Source organism: Quercus robur, chromosome 3 (assembly GCF_932294415.1).
Source record: "Quercus robur chromosome 3, dhQueRobu3.1, whole genome shotgun sequence".
NCBI lineage: Eukaryota > Viridiplantae > Streptophyta > Magnoliopsida > Fagales > Fagaceae > Quercus > Quercus robur.
In genome coordinates this window covers 26932436-26943951 of record NC_065536.1, presented here as the reverse complement: position 1 = coordinate 26943951, position 11516 = coordinate 26932436, and positions in this window count along the sequence as shown.

Below are 11516 nucleotides of genomic sequence, written 5' to 3'. Positions count from 1 at the left end.
AAGAATAAGCTAAGCCCAAGAATGGGTAAGTTAAGCCCAAAAAAAAAGAGACCAAGTCCAAAGGGATTATACAAAAGACCCTGAGGATCTCGAAGCCCAGAAAAGGAAAAGCAACCAAAGAAGAAAAAAAGAGAACATCACAGCAAAAAATACAAGGCGCAAGGATCCTCGGGCACCATCAATAAGCGCGAAGAAAAAAGAAGACCAGGACAGATCGATAGAAAGAAAAACAAAAAAAGAAACACAAAAGGACGCAAGCGACCCTTCATGGCACAGACAGAAAAGGCGTCGGGGAACTAAAACAAGGAAGAAGAATGTTAACAAAAGCGATTTCAAAAGAGCAGAACAGGATTCCGCCCAAATAGGAAAGAAACGGAAAAGTAAAAGACACCAGAAGTGAGGATGCCGAGAAGGGCATACCTCAGCACGCCCCAAAGAGGATGGCCAACCAGGAAGCTTTCAAAGGAACCAGAACCAAGAGAAGGAAAGAATGAGTAAAAAAGGAAAAGGGGATTTACCGAGATGATGAAGACAGAACGAACTCTGTTTGCAAAAGACCAAAGCAGGGGAACCAACGGTTCCCCAAGACGCCTAGAAAACTCCACTATAAAAGGAGAGGATGGGTTGTGAAGAAGTCAGCGAGAAAAAGGAAAAAGAAACACAATAGAAAGAAGAGATTCTCTAGAAAATTATCAGAAAGTTTAGGCAGAAAGAAAATATCAAGGGAAAGCAAATACTGCTTCCCGATATCCTGTAAAAGCAGCTATGGCACATACTCGGATCCAACGAGAATCAAACTTCGCAAGTTTTGAAGGCTGAAATAGCCATTCAAGGCTGCAATTTTTGAGCTTGATTGGACCTTGTATCACGTCCTAGTAAGCTTGTTGTGATCGAATAGATAATGCTTTAATTAAATATTGTTCCCGGGATCCCCACAGTATTTCTCTTTTATTGTCTTGCTAATCCTGCTTTTTTTTTCTTTCTTCTGAGCTTACATTGTTAATTTCTGGCACTCCTCGATATCCCTGTTTGTCATCTTTTTTTTGTCAGGAGCATTTCTCTGTATTCACTTGATTCTTAAACAGCCATTTAGCTGCGGTGAGTCAAGGCCCAGTCCACCAAATCCCCTCTTTCTTTTTCATTCAGGCTTGGGATCCTTGGGCCTGAGTATCCCGAAAAAGACAACTCTCACAAACTTACAGCAAAAACCTTCTACCGCTTCAGAATCTCTGAACTCTTCAATATATGAACACCACTCTTTTTGCACAAATCCTAGTACGTGACTAACAAATGATGCACGGATCCTAGGCAACAAAACACAAAGGTTGCATAAGCATGGTACAAACCATGAAAGCCTACAAAATACATGGAAACAAACCCTAAAAGCTTACAAAAGCAACATAGGTACAAAGACAAAAAAAAAAAAAAAAAAAAAAAAACCGAATAACAACTTTAACTATTAACAAACCAAAGTATCATAAGTGTTTTAAAAGTAAAACAGATCCATGAGTTTTAAACCAAAACAATAACCATAGTGTTTTAACATATCAAACCCATAAACTATAATACCATAAGAAACATAAAATAAAACTGAAGCATAAACTGAAAAACACTATGTTTAAACACTGTTTATGACATGCTCCCTCTCAAAATGACACTCCCCCTCAAGAGTTGCCCTTCAAAAATTCTCCCCCTTTTTGACCGGAATGGCCAAAAGGTCAGTGCTGGGTGTTGATGCTGTCAAACTTGGCTGAAAGTATGTTAAGCTAATCCTGAATTGCTGTCATTTTGTCAGTATGCTCATTCTGGACCTCTCTGAGTCCATCAATCCTCTCCAGGATGATTTGGAATGCATCAGGAGGTACCTCTGATGAGGTTGAAGCTTTGCTCCTCTTGCCTCGGCTTCTGGGTGTTAAAGTTTGTCCTGCAGTCACTGGCTCAGTCTCCATTTGGTCACCTTCACCTTGATCACCTTCTTCTTCATCACCTGGAAGACAGACTTGTATCCTGATGATGGTTAGCTTGTTGATGGCTGAAGGTGTAGGCATGGGGCTAATATCTTGAGGGATTTTAACACCTTTTTCTTTGAAAAGCCTCATAAGAAGGCTAGGAAAGATCAGCTTGGGCCTAGAGGTGGTTTTAGTCTCATCCACAATAGTGTCAAAGATGTGAGAACTGATGTCAATGAAGGTTTTCTCCTTAAGTTCCATGAGAAAAATAGCTCTAGCATTGTTGATTGTAGTCAGCATCCTCACAAGGTACAAGTTAAACATCATGATGGTGGTTAGGCACCTCATGTCAGCTGGAAATGCTATAGTATTGAGGCATCTCCCTTCTCTTTGTCCACCAATGCAAGTTTGGACAGTTTCTATTGATAGCATCCTGTCCTTGTAGTTGGTGAAGTCAGAGTCCTCTAAGCCTTCAAGCCCTAGCACCTCATCTATGTCATGAGCATCTATGGTGAATTCCTTTCTTCTAACCCAACAACTCAACTCATCCTCCCTTATCACAGCATTAGCATAGAATTTTCTGATTAAAGGCTCACAAACAGCAGGTAGGTCACTCAACAGTTTATCCCATCCTCTGCCCTCAAAACAACTTGGAATGAAGGTGTCCTTTAAATCCCCTAAGTCAACAAACCTTTCTTGAATGATGGTTCCCCTCAAGAAAGAATCTCTATATCTCTCAAAGTGTTGAACCGACCTAAATAGGTTATGGTCCATTTTCAACCTTTTGTCAGCTTTCTTAGTAAGAGTCTTCTTCTTTGTAGGAGATGGGGCCATCTGTAAACAAGCAGAAAAGGCCACAATACAGAGCACAATAGGTTGAAATACACATGTATTAGTAACAAGTTAGTTACATGGGGAGAAACAGAGTGTTAAGGCAGTATATAAACCAAACACAGTTGAGAACTAGAGAACAATAGCTCAAATCAATAACCCAAAAACTCAATCAAGTACAGTCTATATTGATGCAGATTGCAGCAATCACTAATCAGCTACATTTGAACAGTGTAAACCACACTCAGTCAAAAGTAAGCATATGACAATGAGATATAACCAAAAAAGAATATGAAGTGTGCAAGCCATACCCTCAAGATAGATGCACACATATGATATGACAACACAAAAACAAAGCATTATTAGCCAAGTACAGTCATTCTGAACCAATCATACTCACACTTAGAGTAAATCACTGAGAGCCCAAATACAAATCTTATGGGTATGACATATTTCAAACAACCAAGGTTAGATAGCAAACTAGCTCAAAGAAATATAATCATGATAGCAAACATATTTAGTAGTCTAGCAACAAAAACAACCAACCCCAAACAACTAAACCCAATATTTGAAGCAACCCCATGTACGAACATTGCAAAACACACAAACCCAACAAAATCTCATAAAATGAAGAAATACACATATAAATACATAAAATGGAGTGTGTTGAGGTCTAAAAAAGGTCATAATAAAATAAGCCCAAAACAGAAGAACAAGTCAAGCCCAAAAGGAAAAATTCAGGCTAAGCCCAAAGCAATAGATACGGATGACCCATGGGGGAATAAAAGGAAGGCCCAGAGGATCCTGAAGCCCAGAAAAGAAAGAAGCATCCAAAAAAAAGAGACCACGGCAAAGTATAAAGAAGCAAGGATCCTCAATAAGCGCAGATCCCTTTAAGCACAAATAAAAAGGAAGACTGGGACAGATCGATAGAAAGAAGACAGAAGAAGAAAAACAAGAAATAAAAGCAAAAAAACGCAAGCGACCTCTCATGGCACAGACAGAAGAGGCCTCGGGGAACCAAGACAGGGAAGAAGAATGGTAACAAAACGATTTTTAAAAAGGCAGAACAGGATTCCGCCCAAATAGGAAAGAAACAGAAAAGTAGAATGCGCCAGAAGTGGGGATGCCGAGAAGGGCATACCTCAGCACGTCCCAAAGAGGATGGCCAACCAGAAGCTTTCGAAGGAATCAGAACCAAGAGAAGGAAAGAATGAGAGAAAACGGAAAAGGGACTTACCGAGACGATGGGGACAGAACATGTTCTGTTTGCAAAAGAACAAAACAGGAGAATCAACGGTTCCCCGGGACGCCCAGAAAACTCCATTATAAAAGGAGGGGATGGGTTGTGAAGAAGGCAGCGAGAAAAAAAAGAAAGAAACGCAAGAAAGAAGAAATTCTCTAGGGAAAACTATCAGAAAAATCTGTGCAGAAAGAAAATACTAAGGGAAAAACAAATACTGCTTCCCGATATCCTGTAAAAGCCACTATTGCACATACTCGGATTCAACGAGAATCAAACTTTGCAAGTTTTGAAGGCTGAAATAGCCATTCAAGACTGCAATTTTTGAGCTTGATTGGACCTTGTATCACGTCCTAGTGAGCTTTCTGTAATCAAACAGATAATGTATTAATGAAATACTGTTTCATAATTTCCAGGATCCCCACAGCACTTTTTTTTTATCGTCTTGCTAATCCTGTTTTTCTTTCCTTCTGAACTTACGTTGTTAATTTTTGGCACTCTTCGATATCCTTGTTTGTCATTTTTTCTGTATATTGTCAGAAGTATTCTCTACATTCACTTGATTCTTAAACAACTCGTTAGCTGCGGTGAGTCAAGGCCCGATCCACCAAATCCTTCCTTTTCATTCAGGCCCGGGATCCTTGGGCCTGAGTATCCCGAAAAAGGCACTCTCACAGAGTGAGAAAATAGAAACCCATACCTTTTTCTTGGAGATTTGAAGTTGAAATGAAGCAAAAATAGAGATTTGTTCGAGAGAGACACGGTGAGTTTGAGAGTGTTTTAGGTAAGGAAGAAGATGAACAATCAGAAATGTTCGAGGGAAAACTGAAAAGGTTTAAAAACAGACCCATTTTGTGCAAAACACGCGATTTTCGTGACTGAATCAAGTCGCGTATAAGTCGCCAGGTCCAGCCACCAGAACACTTGAAAGGAAAACTTTTGAAAAATTTTCTAAGTGTTTTTCGCGATTGGAAGTTCCACTCGCGAGAGAGTCGCGAACTAAGCCGCGAAAATCTCTGTGTACCCCTCGCGACTGGACCTTCCATCCGCGAACAAGTCGCCAACCTGAGCCGCGAAAAGCATGAAAAACCAGATTTTTGAGAAATATTCTAAGTCTTTTTCGTGACTGAAACATTTACCCGCCAATGAGTCACCAGTGAATCACGAGAAATCTTTGTATGGGCTCGCGATTGGGGCATGCGATTGGTTCTACCCGCGACTGAGTCACCAGAACAGGGCAACATAGTTTTTGAATTTTTGACAATTTTTGTAAAAACAAAATACTTTCCAAAAATAACTAAAACACTCAAAAATCTTTTTGTGATTGATCAACAAAGATTAAGCATGTGAAAACACATTTAAACAAGTACAATCACACGAATGAATATGGCATTCAATGAACATAGACATGTGTGTTGTGTGTGGATATCAAAAAATGAGATAGTCCTTAGTCTAATGTGAAGTTTCAATGATCAATTCAATCATGACATACACAACTAGCACTAGATAATGTGACCCATCTCAATTATAGAAATATGCATATATGACCTCCCACAAAATTTGAGTACAATATATTTGAAGCTTTTCATTTGACTCCATGTTTGACATATCATTTGATCTTTTTGAATTAACACATCTCATTTTGAGATTGATACTTGAAATTTTTGATATTTCACTTTGATGAGTTGGTTTTTGGCTTTTTGGGCATCATACACTTTTAATTTTTGGTTGCTTTCTCTTTTTCTTAGTCAAATACTAGTATGTGCGACAGGCTTTTGTAACTCAATATCTCTTTTCATTTGGAGATTTACATTTGGTGAGCTCTTTTAGCAAAAACAATAAAATAAAGAGTAAGAAGATATATAGACACAAGTCTATGCATGTCTCAAGATCAACAAAACCATTCATTAATCATTCATGACAAGGTTGAAGATCTATTTACAACAGTCACATAGATTTCAAGATTTCTCCCACAATGATATGAGTGCATAGGGAACAAGCTATGTTCGTAGATGCACAAAGCCATTTGTACAAAGGTACAAGGAAAAACATATTATGAGACAAAACTCAACAATGTTGATCAATCTTTTTGGATTTTCTACTTTTTATGTGGTTTTTGGATTTTTGACAAACAAGAAGGAAAAGATTGATCAAAAGCAACAATGTAAAAATATTTTTAAAAAAAATGAAAGCAGAAACAAAAAAACAATTTTCAATTCTCATAATCAATAAACAAACCAACAGTCACACAACATAGGAAGTATTAATGTATGGACATGTTGTAATGCTTATGCATGAGTACCCTTCATTACCCACACGTCACGTGCGTTTGGGGTGATATCCTTATAGGATTGGGTACGAGAGTTAGGAGTTCAAACCTTCTAGTGAAGCTTTCCAAGTAGTTGGTGAATGCACCAATCATCTTCATCACGTCCATCATTCCGGGATCACCATTTCGATCTCTTGATGGCTCAACCGCCCAAGTCCTCTTGTCATTTCTTGGCCTTCTTGACCTTTGATCACTAGCATTCCTCAATGCTCTCAGCTTATGACAATTGGGTCGGGTGTGCCCTTGAAGTCCGCAGTGATGACACACATGGTTTGTTCTAGGACCTCTTTGCGATCGTGGAAGAGATTTTGCTCTGGCTTCAAACCTAACCACAGATTGATTACGGGGCTTGTTCAACACCCACCAGTCAGTTACATTCTTCTTCTTCTCAACATTTGCCTTTTCAACAGTAGGTGCAACTTCAACCGGCTCTTTGGCCTTCACAAACTTCACTTCCTTGGAGATGTTCATAGCTAAACTGCTTTCTCTGGTGTATCCTAATCTGGTTTTGCCGGAGAAGATCTTTTGAGAGGAAAGGACATCATCAAGCTTCTTTATGGAGACTCGTTCTACCTTGGAATTTGCTTGAACCACTTCAAGCTCAAGGAATTTCACCTTGGTGTAAGCTTCGGTTAGTTCGCCATTTAGCATCTCTATCTCACACTTGGCCTCCTTATATCTCACTAGAAGACTTTTATAGTTCTCTTCAGCTTTCTTCATCTTTTTCACAGCTACCTTGGCCACCCCTGCATATTCTCATAACTTCTCAAGTAGAGAATTGTAGTTCTCTTTAAGACCACCTGTATCTTCATCTTCTTCAGCATCTGGTTCTTTTACAATTCCCATGAATTCCTCATCACTATGCTCCCCAAGTTCTTCCACAAGCAAATTCAAGTCCTTCGAAGACTCAACATGAGCAACAGTCATGAATGCTGAGAAATTCCCTTCTTCATCACAGCTTTCTTTCGAATCAGAGGTAGAGGAATTTGAGTCACTAAGAGTGGTGGCATACACCTTGCCCTTCAATCTCAGGTAATTAGGACATTCCTTTTTGAAATGGCCCTGTCCATTACACTCAAAACAAGTGACTCCTTATGTAGATTGGGACTCCTTCCCTTCTCTCTTTTTGAAGTCCTTCTTCTCCTTTCCGGAACTCTTGAATTTCCCTTTATCACCAAATTTCTCACTGTTCTTGAACTTTAGAAATTTTCGAAAATTCTTTGCAAGGTAGGCAACATCCTTTTCTACTGCATCCTCATCCAATGAACCATGACCTTCTACCCTTTCATTTATTCTCTTAAGAGCCAGTGATTTGCTTTTTCTTTGATTTGCTAATGAAAGTTCATATGTTTGGAGAGAACCAATCAGCTCTTGGACTTTGATTTCATCAAGGTCTTTGCTCTCCTCAATTGTAGTCACCTTTGCACGGAAGCTCTCCGGCAATGAACGGAGAATTTTTCGTACAATTTTCGAGTCCTCCGTTTTCTCTCCTAAGTTAAACTTGCCGATGACCACTTCATTTAGCTTACTATAGAAAGAGTCAAAGGACTCATCCTCGCTCATCCTAAGCTTCTCAAACCAGGTAGTCAGCATCTGTAGGTTTGTGTCCTTAACTTTCTTTGTACCCTCATAAGTGGTCTCCAAAATCCGCCATGCTTCTTGGGCAACGGTGATATGAGAAATCCGATGGAATTCATCTGGGGACACACCATAAAAAATTGCGTTAAGTGCTTTACTATTAGCATTTGACGCCGCGAGGGCTGCCTTATCCCAAGTGGATTTGGCTGCCTCCAGCTTTGTCCAACTTATTTCAATAGCATCCCAAACAGCCTCATCTATAGAATACAGAAATACTCTCATCCTTACCTTCCAAAAGGCATAGTTGCTACCATCAAAATATGGTGAAACATTAAAGATTGAGACCGGTCCATCTCAATTTGGGGTCAAGGATCACACTAAGGTAATGAAACCAATATAAGTGAACCTTGCTCTGATACCAATTGAAAGTTCAATTTGTGTATAAAACACTATGAACATTTAGACCCCCAATTTACAAATTACCAATTCAAGCTTAGTAACAAACAATTAATGTGCAGAATATGAACATAAACTTAATACCGAATTGATAAACAATCTAAACCAAATAAAAAAAAAACACATGCACACCAGAAATTAAATAGCAAAGATTAAGGAAAGAGAGATGCAAACACAAGGACAACACAACGATGTGTTATCGAAGAGAAAACCGAAGCTCTCGACGTAAAACCTCTTCGCCACCCTCCAAACGGTAAATAATCCACTAAAAAATGTAGTTGGGATACATGAACTGCAGAAGACCCTCCAAGCCTAATCTACTCAATGTACCTAAGCCCTCCAACCTCCTACTCCAACGAGGTTACGCCGAACTTATTTCTTCTTTAGCTTCCCGAATTCCGTTACTTGACCATAGCATCAATGAATATGAAATTGGTCCCTTCTTAACTGCTTCCCAAACACCAAATGACATTCTCACAGATATGGGTATGGTGAGAAAAGGTTTTAGTAATGTATCTCTTAAGGATTTGACAATGAAGAGGAAGAGAATAGAGGAATTTGAAGAGTTTCTATGTGAAGATTATGGATAAATCAATCTTGTTTTTCTCTAGGGTTTCTCTCTCAAAATTCTCTTTGGAAGATCTCTAAATTTCGTGGGTATAAGGGTCTATATATAGTAGGGTGAGAAAGGAATGTGAAGAGTCAGTTTTTCCCAAATAGGGTGGTCTGGCGACTTGGCCTCGCGACTAGACTGAGTCGCGAGTTCAAGTCGCGAGCTAACGGCCTGGCCAGCCTAGGACTTTTGTCCTATTGTGCAACAACTGGCATGACTCTTCAGCTCCCTTGCATGCTTCACACGTGTGCTGCAGTTGGCGGCTTGCCAATTGTGAGTCAGCTGTGAGTCCCAGCCGTGAGTCTTTGCATCCTTGCACAATCTTGAGCATTTCTTCACACTCTCTCACTCAATACCCTTACATGATTCCCACCTAAATACAGGGTTACTAATTTCTAAAATACAAGCAAATTTGGCACGGAATAAAGCCAACAAGATGGTTGATAAAATTCAACCTTACATGTAGTGACAATCTCTCATTTCAATGCATGGCTCCCAATACATGACTAACCAATTTGATGTGCGGATCCCAGTACGCGGCTTACACACCAACTTGAGAAGGATGTTGGCTACAAAATTCTTCAATTCATCAACACGATGAAGATCACAATGTTCTTTGTTTACAAAATCCTACGGTGTACAAATGCAACAACTTCTTTAAGAGAAAGATGAACTAGGACATATGTCTCTAGTTCATAATATGCTTGTGAAAAACTTTTGCATTGATGTGTATCAGTTGCGATGGCCCTTAAAACAATCGTTATATATGTTTAGGGTTGTGAGAAAAGAAAGCCCAAACATCTATACATGGATTGGACTGAAATCAGATCTGAAAAACTGATTTTCTTAAATCTCGATAGATAGGGTATCTATCGAGTAGCTGTCGAGCATCGAGGTAAACTGCCTTTTAAACATCGATAGATGCTAGTTGTCGAGTTTTAAAATCCAGCACTTCTTCACTTGTTTCTTGGACAGACTTGCATGGCTTTAACACTTGGACTTGAAACTTTGTTCCTTGAAGCATTAAACACATCCTAAATCTACCCAATTGCAAGTAAAGTGCGTTTTGTCAAAGAATTAGTCAATTCTATATTGATATATGTTCCTAACATGATTCACATATGTTCTAACAAATGACTATTCTTTTCTGACTTTTCTGCTCCCCTTATGTTAAAGACGTTCTTGAGGCTTTTGCTTTAGGAACTTCTTTTTTGTAAGTACAGTATTTTAGACCTCAAAGAGGTGAACAAACTTCTTTGATTTCTAAAATATTCTCTCATTAGAAGAGCACGCTCATGCAAGAGGCATTTAGTTTTTTTTCTTTTCTTCTTCCATTAATGAGTATGTTATTGTTTGTCTCTTGAATATGATTAATATGTTTTATTGTGTCTTTATCTTAATATATAATTGCCATGCTTATATACTTTGTTAGAATTTTCTTTGATATGTTCTTTAGATGATTGTTTGTTTCAATTCTTTCTCTTTGATTTCAAAATCTGCTATTGACCATCAAAGCCTTTTTTTATAAGAACTCAAAACTGATCTGTATTTTTATTAAATATAGATATGATTTTTTTCTAAACTCAAAACTAATCTATGTTTTCATTAAATACAGATCTGAATTTTTCCTTATCTCAAAACTGATATGTATTTTTATTAAATATAGACCGGATTTTTTTTTTTGATCTCAAAAAGAGTTAGGTTAAAGTTTTTTTTATTTTATTTTATTATATATATATATATATATATATATATATATATATGTGATGCATGCATAATAATTTTGTCTCATGAATATAAACCCTCTTTTAATATATATATATATATATATATATATATATATATATTTTTTTTTACTTTACAAACAACAGATCTGATTTTTCTTGATAAAATCTTTCTTTTTACTCTTTACCAAAAACAGATCTGGTTTTTACAAATCAAATCTCATTTTTTTTTTTTTTACTTTACAAACAACAAATTTGATTTTTCTTGATAAAATCTTTCTTTTTTCTCTTTTACAAAAAATAAATCTGATTTTTTACAAATCAAGTCTCATTTTTTTGTTTTACGAGAACAAATCTAATTTTTACAAACCAAGTCTTATTATTTATTTTTATTTTTTAATTTTCAAGATAGATCTGATTTTTCTTTAAAAAGTGGACATATTCGTAAGGCAAATTTGTTTAAATTAATTTTTTTTCAAGTTCTTGTCATGTGCATTATAACATATCATTCAACATCATTCAAAAAAGGGTATATTGGTCATTAGAGTCTAGAAGGCTAGACTCTGTCTGGGCAGAATGGGCACCTAACACCTTCCCATTCCGTAACCTAGTCCCCAGACTTAGGTTTTAGGATAGGTAGATTGGTGTTTTGTCTTTTAATTTTGGTAGATTGTAACTAGGACCAAAACTTTGTATTCTTTTGCATAGATTGTAACTAGGACCAAAGCTTTATAAGGTTAATTGACCAAAGTTGTATTTTTTTTATTCAATCAATGACATTCAAAGTGTCTTG